This window comes from Phoca vitulina, unplaced genomic scaffold (assembly GCF_004348235.1).
Source record: "Phoca vitulina isolate PV1807 unplaced genomic scaffold, GSC_HSeal_1.0 scaffold15, whole genome shotgun sequence".
Lineage (NCBI taxonomy): Eukaryota > Metazoa > Chordata > Mammalia > Carnivora > Phocidae > Phoca > Phoca vitulina.
The window spans coordinates 19,026,834-19,051,830 of NW_022589718.1; the positions used below are offsets into that span (position 1 = coordinate 19,026,834).

The 24,997-nt window shown below is 35.1% G+C and overlaps 1 long non-coding RNA gene across 1 annotated transcript in view; it reads right to left on the reverse strand.

Moving 5' to 3' along the window:
- Nucleotides 1-741: 741 nt before the first annotated feature.
- Nucleotides 742-24,997, reverse strand: part of LOC116638032 — a 31,192-nt gene continuing 6,936 nt past the window's right edge. Inside the window, exons 2-3 of the long non-coding RNA XR_004300598.1 lie at nt 8,801-8,932; nt 742-910 (exon numbers count right to left, since the gene is read on the reverse strand). This is a non-coding gene — a long non-coding RNA (uncharacterized LOC116638032). The remainder of the gene's footprint in view (nt 911-8,800; nt 8,933-24,997) is intronic.

A 24,997-nucleotide genomic window follows, 5' to 3' on the forward strand; every position in this document is an offset into this window, starting at 1 on the left:
CTATTAAACATCCTATCAATGTTCCTCTAATCTTTCCATGGCCACAAAATAAACAAACTGTTTGGAAGTTTGAAATTATGATTGCCCAAAGGCCATGATCTTGGTTCTATCACCTAACATCAAATTCCACCATTTTGTACATAAGGTTTGTGATTGCAAATGCTAGTTCGATTAGCAAAGGAATGCCTTATTCCTTTACAGGATAAAAATGACATCATGTTTAAACTTGCAAAAACAGCTTTGCATTCTTACAGAGGAAATCATGTGTTTTAGTGGCAAGAACACTGCTGGGAATTAGAAAGCTTTGCTTCTTCTGTTTGTGGCCTCATTGCTGACATGCTGTTCAGAATTAACATCAAACTTCCCTCCGCCTCAACTTGCTCATGTGTGTAATGAGTTCTTCTGTTACACCACTGGTATCTACTTAACAGGGGTGATATGAAAATTAATTGGGGGGGAGTCTTTAATCTGCTTATTGCTGCTCTAAGAAATATATTTAAAAATAAACAAAGTTACTTAGTAATTAACATGCTTTATAGATATCCCCAGAAATGATACTTTTGATTTAATGGTTTCCAAAAGGAGTGACAAAAATTCAACTACTTTCCACTTTGAATTAAGGAATGACCATGTAGCTACAGCATTATATAGTGATGTGCTTTCCATGAACACACTACTCATCACACCCTACTTCTCCCACAGAGATGCAGAATAAAGTTAAGCATCTGCTCTTCCACAGCAAAACGAAGATATCCACATTAACCAAACACACTTGAGTAGACAATAATTGTTACTAAAAGATTAAAAAAACAACACTTTGCTTTGCTAGAAGTCTTCATACAGATGGCCCGCGAAATAAGGTTTTAAGGTTGAAGTCCACTGATCAAACACGACACATTAAGGATGCACGCTTTTTGAAAACACAATAAAAAAAAAAAAAGAAAAAAGAAAACACAATAAAAATAGAGATTAGAATTATAATTTTCGTGTGATGAACATGCCATTATAATTTTAAAGGATTTTTTTAAAAAATAACACCATAGAATGAAAATTTATATTACTGTAAGTAAGTAGAACTACACCTTGTAGTAGGAAGGCCTGAATATAAGTAAATCACATATAATCTCACTTTATGAGTAAGTCTAGACATACAGCCAGAAAATTCTATAAGCCAGGCACCATTGGTAACTGTTTAGATTATACTGAATCACCTCCCAAATTCTAACTCAAGTCCTTAAAATAATACAAGTTTAACATTTTGAAATATGTTATTCTACTAATGCTTAAAAATAGCACAAAATATATTGAACTAACATTGAAAATACACAAATACAATATTTAAGATGCTGACTAATAAATGAAAACCTAAAAGTTTGAATTTATGTTGTGCAAGTCTACAAACTTGTGTGCATATGTGGATTGGCAAAAGACATGGCTTTAGCATACCCGGGTTTTCATCTTGGATTTGATACTTGAACTCTGTGATCCTGTGCAAGTCAAGTTTTTTCTCCTGAGAAATAACAAAACTAGATGAAATTATCCTTTTATTCCTCCTAAACTAAAATCTCTGAATCCTGTATGAATTCATTTTTCCTTAAGGAAAATAGTGTTTACCTGGTAAATTGTAAAAAGGAGAGTGTTAAACAGGTTGTAAAAAATAATGTTATATATTGTTAATTTTTTTAAAGATTTTATTTATTTATTTGACAGAGAGAGACACAGAGAGAGAGGGAACACAAGCAGGAGGAGTGGGAGAGGGAGAAGCAGGCTTCCCGCTGAGCAGGGAGCCCGATGCGGGGCTCGATCCCAGGACCCTGGAATCATGACCTGAGCCAAGGCAGATGCTTAATGACTGAGCCACCCAGGCGCCCTATATTGTTAATGTTTGAAATCATTTTCAAATAATTCAATTATAAAACATCACAATTCTAGCCAGTTTTCATAAAAATATGTAATTATTGAAACCAATATTATCAGAAACTCATATAAAAAGCAAAGGAATAATGGACTTTTAAATTGTAAAACTTAAAGCCAAATAAATAGCCCCTGATCCTATTTTTTTATTTTTTAAGATTTTTATTTATTTATTTGACATCGAGAGACAGCAAGAGAGGGAACACAAGCAGGGGGAGTGGGAGAGGGGGAAGCAGGCTCTCCGCTGAGCAGGGAGACCGATGCGGGGCTCAATCCCAGGACCCTGGGATCATGACTTGAGCCAAAGGCAGATGCTTAATGACTGAGCCACCCAGGGACCCGCCCAACCCATTTTTAAGTAACAAACATATTTAGCTTAAATAAATAAGATCTGTTAAGAGTGCCTACCAGCAGGACACCTGGGTGGCTCAGTTGGTCAAGTGCCTGCCTTCGGCTCAGGTCATGATCCCGGGTTCTGGGATGGAGACCCACATCGGCCTCCTTGCTCAGTGGGAGCCTGCTTCTCCCTCCTCCTGCCTGTGCTGTCTCTCTCTCTGACAAATAAATAAATAGAATCTAAAAAAAAAAAAAAAGAGAGAGAATGCCTACCAGCATGTTTAAGTCAGTAATTTCTGATTTCTGTCATCATTTACACCAACTCACAATTAATCAGTTAAAATGTGTTTATTCAAAAAAATGTGTTTATTCAGAAGGCAACTAAAGAAAAATTAACAAGCCAATGTAAAAACAGGTTGAAATACAAAAATAAGGAACTTCAAGAAATGCCTTATAACAGGTAACATTTGATGAACACCTCATGTCAGATGCTATTTTAAATGCTTTATATTTACTTGTTCCTTAAATTCTCACAGCTCAAAGAGATAGGCATTACCACTGTGTCATTTACACAGATGATACCAAGACACAGAGTTTAGAGACACTCGAGCTCACCCAATTACCAAGTAGCAGAGCTAGGATATGAAGCCAGGAATTCTAGTTCCAGAGCCTACACTTTTTAACACTTTATAGCCTCCTGATATATGTCATGTAGTTTGGGAAGCAACAGGTGGGTCAGTTTGACTGAACTTCAAGAAAATGTGAGAGGGTGGTAAGAATTAGCATTTGGACCTTCTGGTTCAAATGGCCACATAGGAAGATCCTGAACTCACCTCCTCCCACAAATACATCAAATCTACAGGTACATATGGAACAATAGCCTCTGGGGAAAAAAAAAGACAAAAACAAACTAAAAACTGGCAAAGCAACACCTACACATCAAGCAACCAAGAAGAAAACCACATCTAAATAGGTAGGAAAGACTGAGACACAATCGTGCCATAAACCACACCCCTGGAGCAGTGACTCACAATTGAAAAGGAAATCAAAACCTGGAGTTTCTCCCTGAGGAGCAAAGGATCTGTCCCAGTGTAACTTTTAAGACATGCACCTGAGAGATGAGCCCCCAAAACATCTGACTCTGAAGACCAATGGGGCTCATGCCCATGAGACCCATGCGTCTGTGGCAAACTGAGGAACATCTCTTTAAAGGCCCATAAGCAGACTCACTTGCTCCAGGGGCCCAGCACAAAAGCAGCCCTTTGAAAAGCTCCCAGATTTTATGGAAAGAGACTTATTTCTTAACTTTAAAGTATTGGTCTAAGGGGCAGGGGCCTGCTGGCATACTCCCTGGGGATAGAGGCTGGTGGGTGCCATCTTCTTACTCTCCCTTGGCTTTGCTAAATCCAGAAAGAGCTATCATTCTCTTTTTCTCTTTCCTCGTGGGTGTCATCTTTATGCTCCAGCTGGTGGGCACCATCTTCCATACTCTCCCTCTGCCTTTCTTTTCTTTCTTCTGTTTTTCCTTTTTTCTTTTCCTTTCTTATTTTCTTTTACTTTTTCTCCCACTCTGTTCTTGGCAAGCACCATCTTTGCACTCCCCTCGGCCTCACTCCAGCCAGTGGGCACCATCTTCATGCTCTCCTTCTGCTATGCTCCAGAGTGCCAGTATCTCCCAGAGGAGAGTGTCTATGCATGTCTGGTGCCCCAGTTTCATGACTGTCACTGAGGAGACACCCCTTGACCACCTGGATCTGAAGGTCAGAGGGGCTTGTGATCTTGGGTTTCATGAGACTGTAACAATCAGAGAGACCATTCTTGGCAGACTACCGCTGCCAGGGCACTGCACAGACAGCAGACTGAAACATACTCCCAGTGTTTCTGAGAAAGAGGCTTATGTTATCCAGGAGCTTTGGCCTGAGGCAGGCTTCTGGGCTGTAACACTTACAGGAGTGTAGGAAGATGCTCATAGGGAGTGGAAGCTGGTGAATGCAATCTCAGTCTCTGCACTCTCCCTCTGCCTTGCTCCAGCAAGGAGCAAGGGCTGTTTCATCATTATCAGAGAATATAACACTTACAGAAAGGAGTTTTTACCCTTCTCTGGTTCCTTGTTTTCATGGCTGCTGTCAAACTGCAACTTCACATTACCTGGCTCTGGCAGCCAGCAGGGCTTAACTCATAGATCCTACAGGACTATAACCAACAGAGAGAGTTCTTCAACAGCTACCATCCCCAGGGCATGTCAAGAGGCAACAATCTTAGGAACTCAGTCTTTCTGGAAAAAGGTCTATTATATTATCATCATAGCAACAGCCAGTGGAGCAGGATTCTGATTAAACACATATCTAAGGGCTTACTGCTAACCTTTTCTGAAAGCTCAGAAGGCAGATATTATCTTCGTGCTCTATGTATACTGCATAGTGCCCACATCTCTGAGAGGGAGATCTTCTACATGCCTGGCACCCGTTTTTATTTCTGACACACTGGTTTTTGTGGCTGTCATCCAAAGGACACCCTTTGATTGCCTGGCTCTGGTGGACAGCAGGACTTATATTCCTGGGTCCCACAATGATGAGAGACACAGTTCTTGGCAGGCTATGACCCCAGGGCACTATATAAACAGAAAACTGAAATACACTCCAAGCCTTTCCATGAAAGAGGCCTACTTGTTGGCCCTGGACCTTTGGCCTTAGGTGTAGGCTTCAGGTTTGGCACAAATCTAGAGGCTACAAAGCTGCTCTCAGGGAATGTAGGCTGGAGGACACCATCTGTGAGGTCTGTTTCTGCCTCACCAAAGCTCACCACTATGTCCAAGAAAGGAGCATGCACACTCATCTGGAGCCCCAATTTTTGCAACTTCTGCCCATGGGAAATGAGATTTATTCTAGGGATACAAGGATAGTTCAACATCCATTAATCAATTAATGTGATATACCACATTAATAAAATGTAGAATAAAATGATATGATTATCTCAATAGATGCAGGACAAGCATTTGACAAAATTGAATATCCATTTATGATAAAACTCTTAACAAAGTGGGTAAAGAGGTACATACCTCAACATAATAAAGACTATTTAGGATAAGTTCATAGCTAGTACCATACTCACCGATGAAAAGCTGAAATGTTTTTCTCTAAGACCGGGGATAAGACAAGGATATTCACTTCTGTAACTTTTATTCAACATAGTTTTGGAAGTATTAGCCAAAGCAATTAGAAATCAATCCTATTCACAACTGTATCAAAAAGAATAAAAACTAGGAATAAATTTATCCAAGGAATTGAAACCTGTACACTGAGAACCATAAGGCAATGATGAAAGAAACTGAAGAAGACACAAATAAATGTAAAGATATCCCATGCTCTTTGATTGGAAGAATTAATATTGTTGAAATATTCATAACATCCTAAGAAATCTACATATTTGATGCAATATCTATCCAAATCCCAGTGGCATTTTTCACAGAGATAGAACAAAAATTCTAAACATTTTACAGAACCACAAAAGACCTTGATAAGCCAATGCAATCTTGAGAAAGAAGAACAAAGCTGGAGGCATATGCTCCCTGAATGCAAGCTATATTACAAAGCTATAGTAATCAACACAGTATGAAATTGGCATAAGAAACACATAGATCAATGAACCAGAATAGAGAGCCCCAAAATAAACCCACACATATATGGTCAATTAATTTATGACAAAGGAGCTAAGAAGATACAGTGGGAAAAGGACAGTCTCTTCAATAAATGATGCTGAAAAAATGGAACAGCCACCTGCAAAAGAATGAAATTGAACCACTGTCTTACACCATACACAAAAAATTAACTGCAAATGTATTAAAGACTTGAATGTAAGGCCTGAGACCATAACAATTCTAGAAGAAAACACATATAGTAAGTTCCTTGACATTGGTCTTGGTGCTGACTTTTTGGATGTGACACCAAGCCAAAGGCAACGAAAGCGAAAATAAACAAGTGGGACTACATCACACTAAAAAAAATTCTGCACGGCAAAGGAAACCACCAACAAAATGAAAGGCAACCTACTGAAAGGGAGAAAATATTTAAAAATCATGTATCTGATAAGGGTTTAATATCTAAAATATATAAAGAACACATACAACCAAACACCAAAAAAGCAAACAATCCAATGAAAAAATGGGCATTGGACCTAAATAGGCATTTTTCCAAGGAAGACATAAAGATGGTCAACAGACACATGAAAAGATGCTCAACATCACACATCATCAGGGAAATGTCATCAAAGCCATAATGAGATACAGTGTTACTGTCAAAAAGACAGCAAGTGTTGGCAAAGATGTAGAGAAAAAGGAATGCATGTGCACTGTTGGTGGGAATGTGAATTGGTATAGACAATGTGGAAAATAGTATGAAGGTTCTGCAAAAAAAAAAAAAAAATGAAATTAGAACTACCATAAGATCCAGCAATTCCACTTCTGGGTACTTTCCCAAAGAAAACAAAAACACTAATTTGAAAATTATGCAATCCAATGTTTATTGTCACATTATTCACGATAGCCAAGATATGAAAACAAGCTAAGTATCTAACACTGGATGAATGAATAAAGAAATTGTGAATATATACAATGGAACATTATTCATTGATAAAAAAGAATAAAATCTTGCCATTTGTGATAACATGAATGGACTTTGAGAGCATTATGCTGAGTGAAATAAGTGAGACAGAGAAAGACAAATGCCATATGATCTCACTTGCATGAGGAATCTTAAAAAAAAAAAAAAGCACTCAAAGATACAGATGAGTGAAAGAAATCAAAAGGTACAAACTTCCAGTTATAAAATAGATAAGCCATAGGGATATAAGGTACAGCATGGTATGTATTATAGATCTCAAAGTTGCTAAGAGAGCAAATCTTAAAAGTTTTCATCACAAGAAGTTGGTAACTGTGTGTGGTGTTGGATGTTGACTAGATTTATTGTGGTGAACATTTCCCGATATATACAAATATTGAATCATTCTGTTGTACACCTGAAACCAATATTATGTATGTCAATTATACCTCAATAAAAATTAATAAAACCAATTCTAATAAATTAATAATCATCCATGAGGAAAAAAAAAAGGGTTTAGAGTTTGTGTGGTATTAGGTGCTAGGTCAAAGAGTCTAGATTTAACTGAGATTATTGAAATTTTCCAAGCAGGGAAGTGATATGATAAGAGCAAAGTTTTGAAATGCTTAATCTGGCAGTGGTGCACACAGTGTGTTAGAAGGACGTTGCCAGTTAGGTGGCTCCTACTATTGTGAAAATGAGCTGGCAGCGACTCCAGAATGGAAAGATAGTGTAAGAAATTTGAGGAAGCATTGTGGAAATAAAATGACTAAGGCAAGCAGTGACAATTGTATGCAATAATAGGAAGTTCCACGGTTTTGAATTTGATGGACTTGGAAATGCATGATGCCATCAGCCAAAAAGGACACCAGAAAGCACAATTGGTTTGGGACAGTTAAGGGTGAGATGATGAATACAATTTTAGGTTTTTCAACACACCCTAAAGGCTCAGTTTAATATTACGAAGTTCTGAAGATAAAATAAGCTTCTATCTAATGCCCTCTTCTGGGCAGAGAGAGGTTGTAAGAGAATATGTCAAATTTCCAAAGCCGAAACTGCATATAAGTTTTTGAAATGTCACCGAAAACCATATTTAGACTTTGCATCATAAAAGGATGCAATTGTTGGTCAAAGAAATGAAATCCATGTAAACCTGGATACCTTCCCAGAAAAGACATTTGCCATTTTAACATGCTGGAGAAAAATTTGAAATAGATTTTAAGTAACAAAACTAACTTGGTACTTCATATCATATAAACTATTTCTCCATCTGTAGCTTTGTACCTGCCAATCTAAATAATTTGAGATAAAGTACTTTAAAAATGTTTAAAAAATCTAAGAGATTTTATGTACATATATATATATGGATATGCATTTGTGTATACTTTTATGTATGTTTATGTATGTGTATATATATTTTTTCATATCTATATTCATCATATATAAATATATTATTCATGTATATATATTCACACACGAATCCATTCTTCCAATATCTGCTGTGTTTCTCAGTCCTTTTTATTGCTATCATTATCATTCTATTATTTTGAAAAATGTGCATACCTTTATTGTTATGACTTTTATATTAATATCTTTAGTCTCCTCTTTCCTTATTTCTTTTATGAATAAAAATAAAATTTCTTGTCCTGCTTCCCTTCTTCTCCCCCATTAGCCCATTTAGTCAATAGTGTTATCCTTCTTTGGCATATATCTTTGTGTTCATAAATATGCTTAAGTTTTTACTTCTTAATTTGTCAATGTTAATAATATGTTTTTACTTTAAGTCATTATCTATGAGGCAAGAAATGGGCTTATTTTGTAACAACTCTTCCAATTTTTGTTAGTTGGGCTGTTTCATCATTATCAGAGAATATAACACTTAGCATAATATTTTGTCATCTTATGTCAGCTTTTCTTTGTTCATAATTTTATAATAAAAAATATTCAATACTCACCACCAACTGTCTCTGCATGGTGTGGTTTCCACATCCATCTGTTTTTGAAATGAGGCACATCCTCTATAGTAGAATCATCAGGCAGGCAATATTTCCTAGGTTATTGTGAGTTCAAAATTGTTTCTCTGTAGGCTTTTGATTTGAAAGAAAGACTAATTAATTATAAAACCCTTGGCTCAGAATTTCTTTCCTTGAATATCATTAAATATGGTTCAACTGTTTAATAACGTTAAAGATTAGCATCTAAAAATCTGATCATGATCTCATTTTCTTTTGTTTATATGTAGCATGAACCTGGGTATAAAAATATTTATTGTAGGGGCGCCTGGGTGGCTCAGTCGTTAAGCGTCTGCCTTCGGCTCAGGTCATGATCCCGGGGTCCTGGGATTGAGCCCCGCATCGGGCTCCCTGCTCGGCGGGAAGCCTGCTTCTCCCTCTCCCACTCCCCCTGCTTGTGTTCCCTCTCTCGCTGTGTCTCTCTGTCAAATAAATAAATAAAATCTTTAAAAAAAAAAAAAAAAATATTTATTGTAGTACATTTTCTAATTGTCTTTTCAAAAAGTATACTTGGCTGAATGTTTTTTGAATTTCTCTGTATCTGAAAAAAATATTCTAATATCTTAATATGGCTAAGTGTTTCAGGTTAATTCTAAGTGAGATTTTTATATTTCTAAACATGTCTGGAAAATAAATACAAAGAACTTCCAGAGTCTGATGGCATTTGGAAAACTTGTTGCAAAAGAGAAGAGACCAAAGTATAAGTGTGACCTATTAAGGGATCTTTATACTAGAGACAAAAGGAAATTATAACCACAGCATATTTATCCTGAAGATTGTTTTTTAATAGGAAATTAAAACATGGATAGTTAATTATCAAACATGGATAGTTAATTATCAAAGGCATGTGTTAATCAAAAATTTGATCCTTCTTGATAGTACAAGGACCATTAGATATTTTAACTTTTTTTTTCTTACTGTACATGCTGTCATTGTCCTGCCCGTATCAACTTAGCACTTACTCCTCACATTGCTACCCAGAGTTTCAACTGCCAGCAATCTCCAACTCTGCCTGAGGACTTTCTCTGGGCTCTGGAAAGGCAGTCCAGAAGGGTTTGGGAACTAGTGCACTCCAGGAGATCCCTAAAACATTGACTAATAGAAGCTGAAAAATTTCCCAATCTTTCACCTTTCTGAGATTCTGAGGCATGTTCTGCTCCTTCTCAAGTTTTCAAGGGATAACTGACTTGATAACACCATCTGACTAGCTTTCATGTCTTTCCTCTCTCACTTCCCCACTTCCCTACCATTGTTTTCTGACTTCTCTTTCCAAATAAACATACTCAAATATTCATCCCAAAGATTGCTTCTGAGGGAACTCAAATCAAAAGGCTGGCACCAGAAGTGGTCCTAGAAAATAGACCCATCAGGAAAGAATTTTAGAATTGGATTACTGGTATACCAGATGGGACCATGGGCCCTATGACTAGGGGTGTGATTAAGAATGACAATGATGCCTATCTGCCCAATCACCTGAGGTGAATTGGGATAGGGATTGGTAAAAAAGATGGACTGATTTATGCAACACATCAATCATGAAAGACATGTGCAAATTGGTAAATACGTAAGAATTATGAAATCAGCTCCTGTTGTTAACTGCCACTGAAATCTTTAAGGAAGGAAATGGTGGGCTCATGTTAATCAATTATTAATTCAGGGCATGGTGTGAAAACCATAGGTTCTCCATGTCAGTATCTAAAAGGCCTTTTTATTTCCAGTAGCAGGGAACAGACTATGCTGAAAACTGAGTCCAGGATCTAATTGAGAGAGCAAAAGAGTTCCAAAGAAAGCCAAATTAGCAGATCTGACAAGACTGCTTTGATAAAGTCAGGTACAAAATTGCCTTAAATCCTCTGGGCCAGCAGAAGTGGCCCCATTCCCCTTCTTAGAGCAATGGTCTTCCGAGAGACCAAGGAAATGCCTCGCCTTAGGCTGATGGGCTTGATGTTTGTCTTCCTCAAGATCTGCCCATACCTTTCCTTACTGCTTCTAAGTGAAGAGTAAGATCTAGAACTTGGCATGACTGGGAAGTTCTTTTCCTGCTCTAGAAAGAGAGGTCATTCATCAAAAGATCTACAAGTCTTAGTTAAATATACAAGCAGGGACTGGGAGAACATGCATGGGTATGAATCCTAAAAGTTATTTCTCTTATAATACAATGGAAAACGGTTAGTAACCTTATAGTGCAATGGAAAATGTATAATAAAATGGCTATTTTAGGAGGAAAACTATTTTTACAGTTAGTGAAGAAATTTTGCCAGCTGTGGTCCCACATTCCTCAATTAGCTTACTTCAGTCTAAAATATTTCTTATTCTCTTTCAGGGTCTCCAAGGCAGACAAGATCTTTTTGCTCCATCTACTCTGTTATTTATCTTGTCCAATGTTTGGAAATTGATTAATCTCTAAAGGAGATTATATTTTATCTGGGTCTTAAATAATTCATTCAATTTCATAGCTAATCTTAGTTTACTCATTGTCACCACATTCTAAGTCAGTGCAGCCCCTTTTACTCTGTACCCAGAAATTATCTGAATTTTTTCTACTCTTAACTAATTTCCAACCTTCCAGAGCTAAAGATAAACTTGATTAAAAATTTCTTTGATAATCTTTCATTTAGGTGATATTGGGTGATCTTTCAACCAGTGTGTGTCATCATTCATTCTGAGGGAGAAAAAAATCCTTATTCTTTTAAAATTGAGTTCAGTATGAGAATAAACATAGCATGTATTTGCATATTTGCTACTTGAAATTAAATGATCAATCATCAGTGTACTTCCTAAATATTAAAATGACTACATTAAAATTTTAAAAGACATATTCTTCTGAATCCTGCTTTTGTTTCAGTTTCAATATTACCCAGAATAAATTAGGAAAGAAAAACAAAAACCTAATGTTTAAAATAATGTTTTAAGGATAACATTAAAAGTTCTAGCAACACCTCTTAATATGTAAATGTGCCAGAAAAATCTGTTTGCCATGATCAAAAGATCAAATCTTAGCAAAAAAAATAAAAAATTCATGCTGCCTTAAGTATAACCATATAAACACTGTCTTTGTTATTAATAAAAATTACTTTAAGTAAGTGATAAAACAGGAAACCCTGTTGGAATATTAATTACCAACAAAGTGATAGGCAATTAAGTTAAAAAAAAAAGGAGAGGCAAAGAAAGATCAAAATGCATTATCTAACTACTATGGAATAGATACATTTATTATATCTTATTACCTTATTTACCCTTCAAAATAATGTACATAAGGTAATTTAATTATTCTTAATTTATATGTGGGGAAACTGGAGTTCAGAAAGTTAAGACTGGTTAACCATTACTAAGCTAGTTGATATTGATTTTGTTGAATGTTTTTATAATAATAATAGAACACAAAGATAAAACAACATGGTAGGTGCTTTTTGTTTATCATTTATTTGTTGTATTGTTGTATTTCTTTATATTGTATTGTAGCAATGGTTATTTTTAAAGGTTAGTGATGTGAACAAGAGTTCTGTGAAGTATACCAGGCTATTACACATTGTCTTTTGTGGAATTGATTTTGTCCCCCTATCTTACTTCCATTACATGCCATGGTTCTCTTTTAACTCAGTCATACATTTCTCACTCTCAAATTATAAATATATCAAAAATTAAATGTATGTCAAGGTTGTACCACTTCCAGAGGCATTTAAATATTCAGTTACTATTCCTTGGAATGATTATTAAAATTAACTTCAAATTCATATTTATGCAAATGAACATATAGATAAAAAATATATAATTTAATTTAGTTCTGCAAATTAAGTTTAATACTTTGGAAGAGTTTATTAACCTTAAGTGGGTGAACAGCTTCAGAACCTATATACCTTTAGTGCTATGGCATAAAGGAGCTATTAGTTTCAAAACGCAATTACTATGTAAGGTAAAATCTATCTCCACAATTAGGTAAGCCACTTAGATAAAAATTTGGAACTAACACAGGACAATGAATCAAATGTTTTTAAACAGATTCATTATATTTAAGAAATAACGGTTAAAAATATTTTATAATTGGATATATTTTGAGATATAACTTCTATATAAAAAAGTATAGAGATCTCAAATGATTAACTGCATAATTTTTTGTCAATTATATATGCTCAGGTAATAACCACACAAAAGAAAACATAGAGCAATTCCATTATCCTGGGAAGATTCTTCATGCCCCTTTGAGGTCAGCACACACCTACCATTGGTTTTTGCTTATTTCTGCTAATTATTTATACTTTTTAAATTATTTTCTTTCCTACTTCTTGTTTAGTTTCCTCTTCTTTTTATATCTTTTAAAGGTTTTAAGGTTTAGATTATTAATTTTACTATTTTCTTCTTTTTAAAAATAGGCATAGAACTATGACTTTCTAAGTCTTAGCATCATTCTACAAATTTCATTTTCATTCAAAAATAAATTTTTCTGGCTTTCATTATAATTTCTTCTTTGACTTAATTTCCACAAGCAATCCTTTGTCTATTGCTATTTTGGTTGTTTACACTTTATAATTTCTCTTGTTCACACTTACTTCTGGTTTAATTTCTCTTTTTTATATTCTTAAATTGGGCAATTAGACCATTGACTTTAGTTTTTTCTTTTTAAAATAATTGCATGGCACTATAAATTTCTTTTCAAGTTTTGGTGAGAAACCAATTTCTATTATCATTTGGAATCTTTTTTCTCTTATTTTCTTTGCAATTCCTTCTTTGACTTAATTTTCAAGTATTTGTGTTTTCAAGATATCGTTTTATAATTGACTGAATATATTTCCACAATGGTCATACAAATATTCTTTATGATCTAAATTCATTTATATTTATTGACAATCATTAAATGTCTCACGTGTACTTCCAGTAGTTTTATGTGATATTGTATATCAGTTAGTTCAGCTTGGCTTATAGTGTTAAAAGCTTATATGAATTTGCTAAATTTTTGTCTATTTGTTTTACCAGTTACTGTAAAGGAAGGGGCTTTGAAATCTGTAACTGTTTTGGATTTGTCTGTATCTTTCTTTTGTTCTGTAAAATTTTTCATCATGTACTTTGAAGTTCTATTATTAAGTGCATGCATATTTTGTATTTCTATGCCTCCCTGAAGTAGTCCTTTATTATTAAAACTTACCTCTTTTAGGGGTGCCTGGCTGGCTGTTAGTAGAGCATGTGGCTTTTGATCTTGGGTCATGAGTTTGAACTCCACACTGGGTGTAGAGATTGCTTAAACAAATAAATTTGAAAAAAAAAAACCTTCTCTCTCTTAATTTCCAGCAATATCTGTTTCCTTGAAGTCTCCTTTCTCTGACATTAATATAGCCATACCTTAGTGTTTACATGGTATCTGTTCCCACAGCTTAACTTTAAAAAAGGTTATTTCTTTATATTTAAATATAATTATTTTTTCAGAACATATTTGGTTCTTGCTTTTTCACTCACTCTGATAATCTTGGGCTTTTAATTGGGAGTTTTAGTTAATTTACATGTAATTAATTATTGATATGATTAGGCTTTAGTTTACTTATTTACTATTTATCCTACTTAACCTTTGTTCCTCTACTTCTTTTTTACTGTCTTCTTTTGAGTGAATTGAATACTTTTGGAACTCCATTTTTTCTCTTCTTTTGCCTTTTTAAGCTATACTCTGTGTTAATTTTTTTTTTAGAGATTGCGCTAGGTATTATCTTAGCCATTATGTTAATACAGTCTATCTTCAAATAATATTTCACTGTCTTACAATGTAAAAAATTGACATTATCCTTTCATCTATCCTTTTCTGATTCTTTGTGCTCTTTTATTATAATTTTAACTCTACCTGTGCGCAAAATTCCAAAATCCACTGTTATTGTTTGTTGTTATTGTTCTAAACAATGTACACATGCATGTATAGTGTATATACATATTATATACATATAGGTGTATGTGCAAACATATATGTTCTAAAGGAAAGTCCTTCATTCCCTCCTTTAGATTTAGGTTCCATCTCAAATAATTCTCCTCTATCCTAAAGTAATTTTTTAGTTTATCTTGCATTGTATCCCTGCTACAGATATATCATCTCAGCTTTATTCCAACTAAAACTGTCATTTTTCTCCTTTCATTAATGAAGAATATTTTCATTGGCAATAGAATCCTAGATAATTTTTTCAGCACACTGAAAATGGCATTTTAGTGTTATCTGGCCTCAGTTGTTTCTAATGAACAGTTGTTCATTATTATATTTTTGTTCTTTTGTATGTAATGAGTCTTCCCTCTGGCTGCTTTAAGATTTAATATTCATCTTTGATTTTTTTCAGCAGCTTGACTCTGATATGTCTAGCTGTGGTTTTCTTTTTATTTATCCTCCTTAAAATTTGCTCCATTTCTTAAATGTATGCCTTAATAACATTCAATAATTTTGGAAAGCTCTCAGACATTATTTCTAAATATTTTATCTGCCCCATTCTCATTATCCTTCTTTGTCCTCAATTATACATGTGTTATTGTGTAATTTCATATTTTGCCAGACTGGCTGTTCTGTTTTTTTTAGTTTTCCTATTTTTTTTTTTTTCTGTTTTTCTTTCAGTTTGGATACTTTCTCTTGATCTGTCTTCATGTTCATTAACCTTTATTGCTTCTACTCTGCTAGAAAGCCCATCTAATGATTTTTTTCCCCTGTTTTATATTTGATTTCTAGCTATGTCCACTTGATTCTCTTCTTTCATAGCTTATTTCTCTTTTTAAAATTTTTCATTTCTTTGCACATGTTGGCCACCTTTCTTACCAGATACTTCAGCATTTGTATCATAATATTTTAAAGACCCTTTGTGACATTTCCAGTTCTTGGGCTATCTCTGTATCTATTTATACTATCTTCTTATCAGTCACATGTTCTTTTTTATTTTATTTTTTTAAAGATTTTATCTACTTATTTGAGAGAGAGAATGAGAGACAGACAGCATGAGAGGGAAGAGGCTCAGAGGGAGAAGCAGATTCCCTGCTAAGCAGGGAGTCCAATGTGGGACTCAATCCTGTGACTCCAGTATCATGACCTGAGCTGAAAGCAGTCGCTTAACAACTGAGCCATCCAGGCGCCCTCTTTTTTATTTTTATTGTATTTTTATGTATTAAAGATTTTGTATAAAATAACAATAGAAACTATTATGTTATGATCTTAAAAACAAAACCTGCCTAAAATACTTGCTCATACTGCTAAACTGCTAGAGTCATAAGATGAATCAATAAGATCTATAGTGGAAATAAGTCTGGCATTTGTTGCAAATTTTGTTTGATTCTTCATTGGCTTTTTATTATTTTAAGTGCAGAATCAGAAATTTTCCTTCCTTTAGTAGAATTTGGTATCTGAGCACTCTTTAAAGTCAAGCCAAATCTTTAGGAATCTTAAGATATCTTTGCTTCCTACACAGGCTTCCAGGCTTTGGGGTTAATAGAGAATTCTCTTTGTTTTCTAGTCCTGCTCTTATCTTACTCTTGGCTGTGGCCTCATGCCCTGATTCTAGTCTTTGGAGTACAGATGATTTACATTTTGTGAACACTGAGAATAGTTAGGAGGAATGTCTCTCATGTTTTCTGCCTTTATCTTTCCAGAGTGGAAAGTCAAGCATGTCTTAGAAAAATTTTCTCAGTTCTGCTGTGCCAATCCCAACCTTCAGTTGCTGAATGTCTGAAGTGAATTTAGTTAATTTATTATGTCCTGACCTCAGTCTTTTAGAGATAACCCCCATGCACACACTGAGAACCTGTGAGAAATAATTGGTAGCAAGGTGCAGACTCACAGGATGGCTGTGGCTCCTCAGCATCCTAATCTGTTATAATAGTCCACATGGGGTCAAAAAATGTTAATTATAATTTATAATACTTTCTCTTTCTCCTTACTTTTTCTATGGTAAATTTCTAATCCTATCACTACTCACCAGAGGTGAAACAATAAGATCTGTCATGGTTCACTTACTTCCTAGAAAGTACTGTCACTATCTGAAATTTAGCTGATTAACTTTTTTTTTAAGATTTTATTTATTTATTAGACAGAGAGACATAGGGAGAGTGGGAACACAAGTAGGAGGAGTGAGAAAGGGAGAAGCAGGCTTCCCGCTGAGCAGGAAGCTCGATGCGGGGCTCGATCCCAGGACCCTGGGATCATGACCTGAGCTGAGGGCAGATGCTTAACTGACTGAGCCACCCAGGCGCCCCTAGCTGTTTAACTTTTATTGAGTGTTCAGGTCTTTATGGTAAAACAAACAAACAAGCAAACAAACAGACAAATAAGCAAAAACCCAATGATTTTGTAGTTTATTTGGTTTATTTTGGATGTTAGGGTATGAGTATCTTTCTTTTGTGAATTTACATTACTACTAGAAGCAGAATATACAATTAGATATTTTCACATTTCTAAGATTAAAAAAAACCCTTAATACAATGGATTGGGAAATCATTAGGAATAAACAATCATGTGATGTGTTATTTATATCTGTGTTTTATGTGCTGACAAATTAAACAATCTCCACTTAATTAAAAACAAGTTCTCAGACATATTATTTTTCAATATTCCATCTTTCTTTCTGATAATCTTAGGAAAACATATGCTTCCATAAAATATTTTGAACATTTTTCTAGGAAGAATGCCATATTTAGAATTATATTATTCAATGCAGGGAGAAAGAATTTAAATTTAACAGACAGCTTGCTAGATGCCATCTCATTGTGGAATAATGTTATCTAAAATACATAAATTTTAGAAACCCCTGGTTAGAATTTTGTCCATGTGCAGCTTTCCTGGGATCATTAAATATTAAGTCACTGCCTGCAGAACTACTTGCACAGATGAGGTTTGTTGCTTATTTTACCACTGAGGAAATATTAAGAAAAATAACAACAATATCAAATAACATTTATAGAATTGAATTGGTGCAATGTGACAATGTGCAAAATACCTCAATCTGACAATGTGCAAAAATGATGACATATATTTCAGCAATATTTGAACTTGGTTCTACAAGGAACTAGATATTTCACATAAAGTATGAAATCCCTTATTTATATACATATCATTGTATACTTATCAAATAGCTTTTTTCTTTCACAGTAAAATACTGCTGTTATTTTATTTTATGCTTTAAATGTGTAATTTTCTACAGAATAAGCAGAGCTGAGAAAAGCAGTATTCTGACTCAGCAAATTTGTTCCCAAGAATCTTATTTAATTAGAGGACTTTTGCTGCAATTGTCCTTTTTAGTGTTGCAAAGGTTACAAAATAGTTTTTAACTAGCCTCCCCAATCAGAAAACAAACTTGATTATCATGCAAGATAAAAAAATATAAATTGAATTCAAGACTGTTTAATTCTACAAGTAATTTTCAATTTATTAGAAATTTTTTAGTTTGTAACTCAAAGAATGAAGATTGGGAACACAGTGCTTCTTTAAAAAATATCCTCCAGGTGACTAGGAACCTTAACTAATCTGCAGTTGATGATACTGTTTTGTATTTAGTTATGTAAACCTCATTTAAATACCTGATAAAATTTTTATAGACATCTTAACCATATACTTTATGTTAACAGAACAATAATACTTGTTTGAAAAACAACTGGTGAGATTTTTGTGAAAGGTTTGCTATCTGTAACAGCATATTATTGATAGGCAAAAAGACTGAAGGTAGGGAAGGAGCTGAGGAGGTGACGTGGGAGCTTCTCAATAATCTGGTACACATGGGTGACAGCATAGGTCTGGAGCTTCTGCTGAGAGTCATGGTGAAATTAGTTATTCAGAATTTTTAGACTTAGATTGAAATTGGATAGTTAATATCTTAGCAAAGGTATAGAGAAATTTCTAATTCAGAATATTCTGATGATGGACAGAAGATGGTGGCAAAGTAGGAGGACCCTACACTTGCCTTATCCCATTAATACAACTAGATAACTATAAAATCATCCTAAATACCCCAGAAATTGACCTGAAGACTGGCAGAACAAACTCTACAAATAAAGGTAGAGAAGAGGCCATATAGAAGGTAGGAAGTGAAGAGACACAATTTGGGAGAGAAATGGATCTTGGCTGCTGCAGTGGGGAGGGAGCCACAGTCATGGTAAAGGGCAAGAGACAGATTAGCACACAGGGAAGCCCATGGGGAAAACAAATCCCCATAACAATGGCTTGAAAAGCAAGAGGGGATGAATTTTGTGAGTTCTAGCAACAAGCAGGGCTTAACACCTGGAGTTTTAAGGATCAGCAGACATGGCTTGGATAGAACCCAGAGGACATTGGGGTTGCTCTTGGAGAGAAGGCAGGTCAAACACCCTGTAGATATGCAGCATAGAAACAGCAATCTGAAGAGTGCCTGGGACACTCAGTGGGGAGGCTATTTGCTCATCTTAGAGAATGCCCTAGAGAGGTGGCATACATGGAGAGAGCCTTATGGGAACAAAGGAATTAGCAGGCACCATTTCCCTCCCCTGCCCCTCAGTAAACAGCACCACCTGTGGCAACTAGTGCAGTACCAACATTCTCTACCTAACTTGCTTACACCAACCTCCACCCTTCCCCCCCAGTCATGCTTGCCTCAGTCCCAGGGCAGTGGACCCCCTGCCCCAGAAAACTGGCTCAAACCCCTGCAACACTGCATCTCTCAACCTGGGAGTTTTGTAGAGCCTCAGTTCTGGAAGCGGTGGTGACAGGTCTCATTTTACAAGACCAGGGCACACCTAGTTACAACTCACCACATTTAGTCCAGAGACCAATCAATACCCACAACAGACAAAGAGAGCCTCTTCAGATTAAGGATCCTCTGCCTGAAGGATAAAGCAGCCAGGATACAAAAGCAGAGTCCATGCAGCACACATTGAAGATATGTCATTACCCTCAAGAACAGGAAACATAGCTGACTTTCCTAACACACAGAAACATGCACAAAGAGTCAGACAAAATGAGAAGACAGAGAAATTTGCCCCAAATGAAAGAAGAGGAAAAGAAAAGAAAAAAGAAAGCCATGACCAGAGATCTAAGGGAAACAGATATACCTGATAGAGCATTTAAAGCAATGATCAACTCACTGGAATTGAAAAAAGAGTGGAAGAGATTAGTGAGACTCTTAACAGAGAGATAAAAAAAGAACCAATCAGAGATGAAAAGTGCAATGAGTGAGATTAGAAACATGCTTGATGCAACGAATAGCAGATTGGAAGAAGCAGAGGGATAAATAAATGACCTAGAAGACAGAGTAATGGAAAGTAATAAAGTTGAACAAAAGACAGAAAAAAGAATTATGCAAAACGAGAATAGACTTAGGGAACTCAGTGACTTGCTCAAGCATAATATTTGAATTTTAGGAGGCCCAGAAGAAAAAGAGAGAGAAAAAGAAGCAGAGTATTGAAGAAATAATAGCTGAAAACTTCCCTAATCTGAAGGAAATAGATATCCACATTCAGGGGATATTCAGAGAACACCCAACAAAATCAACAAAAGCAAATCTACACCAAGACATATTGTAATTGAAATAGTAAAATAAAGTGATAAAGAAAAAAAAATATTAAAAGCAGAAAGACAAAAAAAAAAAAAAAAAAAAAAAAAAAATTAAATACAAACGAAACACCATAAGACTATCAGCATATTTTTCAGCAGAAACTTTCCAAGCTAGAAGGGAGTGGCATGATATATTCAATGTGCTGAATGGGAAAAATCTGCAGCCAAGAGTACTCTACCCAGCAAGACTATCATTCAGAATAGAAGGAGAGATAAAGAATTTCCCAGACAAAAAAAACTAAAGTAGCTCATGACAATTAAGCCAGTCCTGCAAGAAATATTAAGGGTGGCTCTTTGAGTGGAAAGACCAAAAATGACATTAGGAAACACAAAAGCAGTAAAAATGAATATTTCTGCAAAAAGTCAGTCAAGGAACTCACAAAATAAAAGGATATAAAATATGACACCATATACCTAAAATGTGGAGCGGAGAGGAATAAAGAATCGGTTCAAACTTAAATGATCATCAATTTAATATAGACTGCTATATGCAGAAGATGTTAAATACAAATCTAATGGTAACCACAAATCAAAAACCACAAATAAATATGCAAAGAATAGAGAGAAGGAAATCCAAATACATCACCAAAGAAAACCAGCAAACCATGAAAGAGAGAAAGACAAGAAAGGATCAGAGAAAATCTTCAGAAACAACAACAAAATAAGTAATAAAATAGCAATAAATACATATCTATCAGTAATTATTTTGAATGCAAATGGGCTAAATGTTCTAATAAAAAAACATAGGGTGACAGAATAGATAAAAAACCAAGACCCATCTACATGCTGCCTACAAGAGGCTAATTTTAGATCTAAAGACACCTGCAGATTGAAAGTGAGGGGATGAAGGAACATCTATCATGAAAATGAATGTCAAAAGAAAGCCAGAGTAGCAATACTTATATCAGACAAAATAGATGTTAAAACAAAGACTGTAATGAGAGAAAAAGGAAACTATATAAAAATAGGGCACAATCCAACAAGAAAATATAAAAATTGTAATATTTATGCACCCAACATGGGAGCACCCAAATACATAAAACAGTTAATAACAAACATAAAGGAACTAATTGATAAAAATACAATAATAGTAGGGGACTTTAACACTGCACTTATATCAATGGACAGATCATCTAAACAACAACAACAACAAAATCAATAAGGAAACAAAGGTTTTGAGTAACACATTGGACCAGTTGGGTTTAACAGATATATTCAGAACATTCCATCCTAAAACAGTAAAATACACATTCTTTTCAAGAGCACATGGAACATTCTCCAGAATGGATCACATATTAGGCCATTAACAAGTCACAACAAATTCCAGAAGACCAAAGTCATACCATGCATCTTTTCTGACCATGATGCTGTGAAACTAGAAGTCAACCACAAGAGAGAAAATGAAAAGACCACAAATACATGGAGGTTAAATAACATGCTATAAACAATGAATGGGTCACCAAGAAATCAAAGAAGAGATTAAAACATGCATGGAAACAAATGAAAATTAAAATGCAATAGTCCAAAACCATTGGGATGTAGCAAAAGTGGTTCTAAGAGGGAAGTTCATAGCAATGCAAGCTTACCTCAAGAAGCAAGAAAAATCTCAAATAAATGACCTAAACTTACACCTAAAGGAGCTAGAGAAAAAACAACAAACAAACCTAAAGCCAGCAGAGGAAGAAAATAATAAAGATTGAACAGAAATAAATGATATAGAAACTAAAAAAACAACAACAACAACAACAAAGAAAACAGATCAACAAAACCAGGAGCTGGTTCTTTGAAAAAAAAAAAAATCAACAAAATTGATAAAACTCTAGCCAGACTTACCAAGAATAAAAGAGAAAAAAAAACTCAAATAAATAAAATCACAAATGAGAAAGGAAGAATAACAACCAGAACCACAGAAATACAAAGGATAATAAGAGAATATTATGAAAAACTATGTGCCAGCAAATCGGACAACCTAGAAGAAATGGATAAATTCCTATAAACATATAACCTACCAAACTGAAACAGGAAAAAAATAGAAAATTCAAACAGACTGATTATAAGCAAAGAAATTGAATAAGTAATAAAAAAACTTACAACAAACAAAAGTCCAGGACCAGATTGCTTCAAAGGTGAATTCTAACCAAAGAAGACTTAACACCTATTCTTCTCAAACTATTCCAAAAAATAGATGAGGAAGGAAAACTTCCAAACTCATTCTTTGGGGTAAGCATTACCCTGATACTAAAACCAGATAAAGACACCGCAAATAAAGGCCAATATCTCTGGTGTATATAGATGAAAAAATTCTCATTAAAATACTAACAAACTGAATCTGACAATACATTAAAAAAAACATTCACCACAATCAAGTGGGATTTATTCCTGTGTTGCAAGTGTGGTTCAATATTCACAAGTCAATTAATATGATACATCACTTCAATAAGAGAAAGGATAAAAACCATATGACCATTTCAAAAGACACAGAAAAAACATTTGACAAAGTACAATATCCATTCATGATAACAGCCCTCAATAAAGCAGGCTCAGGGGGAACATAACTCAACATAATAAAGGCCATATGTGAAAAACCCACAGCTAATATCATCCACAATGGGGAAAAACTGAGAGCTTTTCTCTTAGGGTCAGGAACAGGACGAGGATGTCTACTCTTACTACTACTAACATAGTACTGGAGGTCCTAGACACACCAACCAGACAACAAAAAGAAATAAAGTCATCCAAATCAGTAAGGAAGAAGTAGAACTTTCACTATTTGCAGAAGACATGATACTCTACATAGAAAACCCTAAAGACTCCACCAAAAAACTGACATTACATATAAACAAATTCAGTAAAATCGCAGGATACAAAATCAATGTAGAGAAAACTGTTGCATTTTTGTATACCAATAATGATGAAGCAGTGAAATTAAAACAATCCCATTTATAACTGCACCAAAAATAGCAAGATACCTAGGAATAAGCCTAACCAAAGAGGTGAAAGATCTTTACTCTGAAAATTATAAATAACTAATGAAAGAAATTAAAAGCAACTCAAAGAAATGGAAAGATATTTCATGCTCATGGATTTGAAGAACAAACATTGTTAAGATGTCTATACTACCCAAAGCAATGTACACATTTAATGCAATCCTTATCAAAGTACCAACAGCATTTTTCACAGAAGCAGAATATACAATCCTAAAATTTGTATGGAAACACAAAATACCCAAAATAGCCAGAGCAATCTTGAAAAAAGAATAGCAAAGCTGGAGGCATCACATTTCTGGACTTTAAATTATATTATGAAACTGTACTAAACAAAACAGTATGGTATTGGCACAAAAATAGACACATTGATCAATAGAACAGAATAGAAAATCCAGAGATAAACCCACAATCACATGCTCAATAATCTTTGATGAAGCAGAAAAGAACATGCAACGGGAAAAAGACAGTCTCTTCAACAAACGGTGTTGGGAAAAATGGACAGCTACATGCAAGAATGAAACAGGACCACTTTCTTACACCATACACAAAAATAAATTCAAAATGGGTTAAAGACATAGATATGAGACCTGAAACCTTAAAAATCCTAGTAGAGAGTACAGGCAGTAACTTTTCTTATATTGCCCATAGCAACTTTTTCCTAGATAGTTCTCTTGAGGCAAAAACAAAGGACTACACCAAAATAAAAAACTTCTGTACAGCAAAGGAAACAACAAAACTAAAAAGGCAATCTCTGGAATTGGAGAGGATATCTGCAACTGCCATTTCCAATAAAGGGTTAGTATCCAAAATATATAAAGAACTGATACAACTCAACACCCAAGAAACAAATAATCCAATCAAAAATGGACAGAACACAGTACAAGAATGGGCCTGGGGCCTGGAATAGTTCCTTAGAAAGAGATTAAAGAGCTCTCACAGTCTGCTGGCCTGATCCACCTTGTGTAGGAATATCTTCCTCTGTTCTGGACTCAACATGTGCTCCTTTGTTCTGCTTAAGCTTGTGTGTCATATGCTAGCTGGCCAGCCCCACTACTAGATCCATTCCAGCTGGTTAGGAATGGGGTCCTTTGTCTTCAGCACAAAGGAGTGCATGCAGATCATTGCCTGTGTAGGCTGTGGGATGAGACCCAATGGCCATGGGGGGAGGGGGGACCGCTGACCTATATTTAAGCTGATCTTACTCTGTCTCTTCACTATGTGAATAAAATTCATTCCATCCAGTGCCCGTGTGAGTCAATGTCTTTCTCAGAGACCCGGAACCATGGAGTGCATTGACTTCCTTGTTCTGCTGTTCCTACTGACGGGCATTGTTAGTCCATTTTCTATCCTCTATGCTGGGAAGCTGTTAAAAGTGTGTCACTGGCTTGAATAGTTGGCTGATGGTTTCCTCAACAACATTTATCTCCTCCCACAATTGATCTTTCCACACCATGCCACGGCTATCCTGGCTCCATAATACTCTTTCAACTGGCCAAGCTCATATCCATCAATGGAACAATATATTTATTGATATTTCTTTCTGAAATTCACTTTTGCTAGATCTTTGCAAGACTGCCTTACATTTAAGACTCTATTTACATGTCATTTTTTCAAAATGGCCTGCCTGAA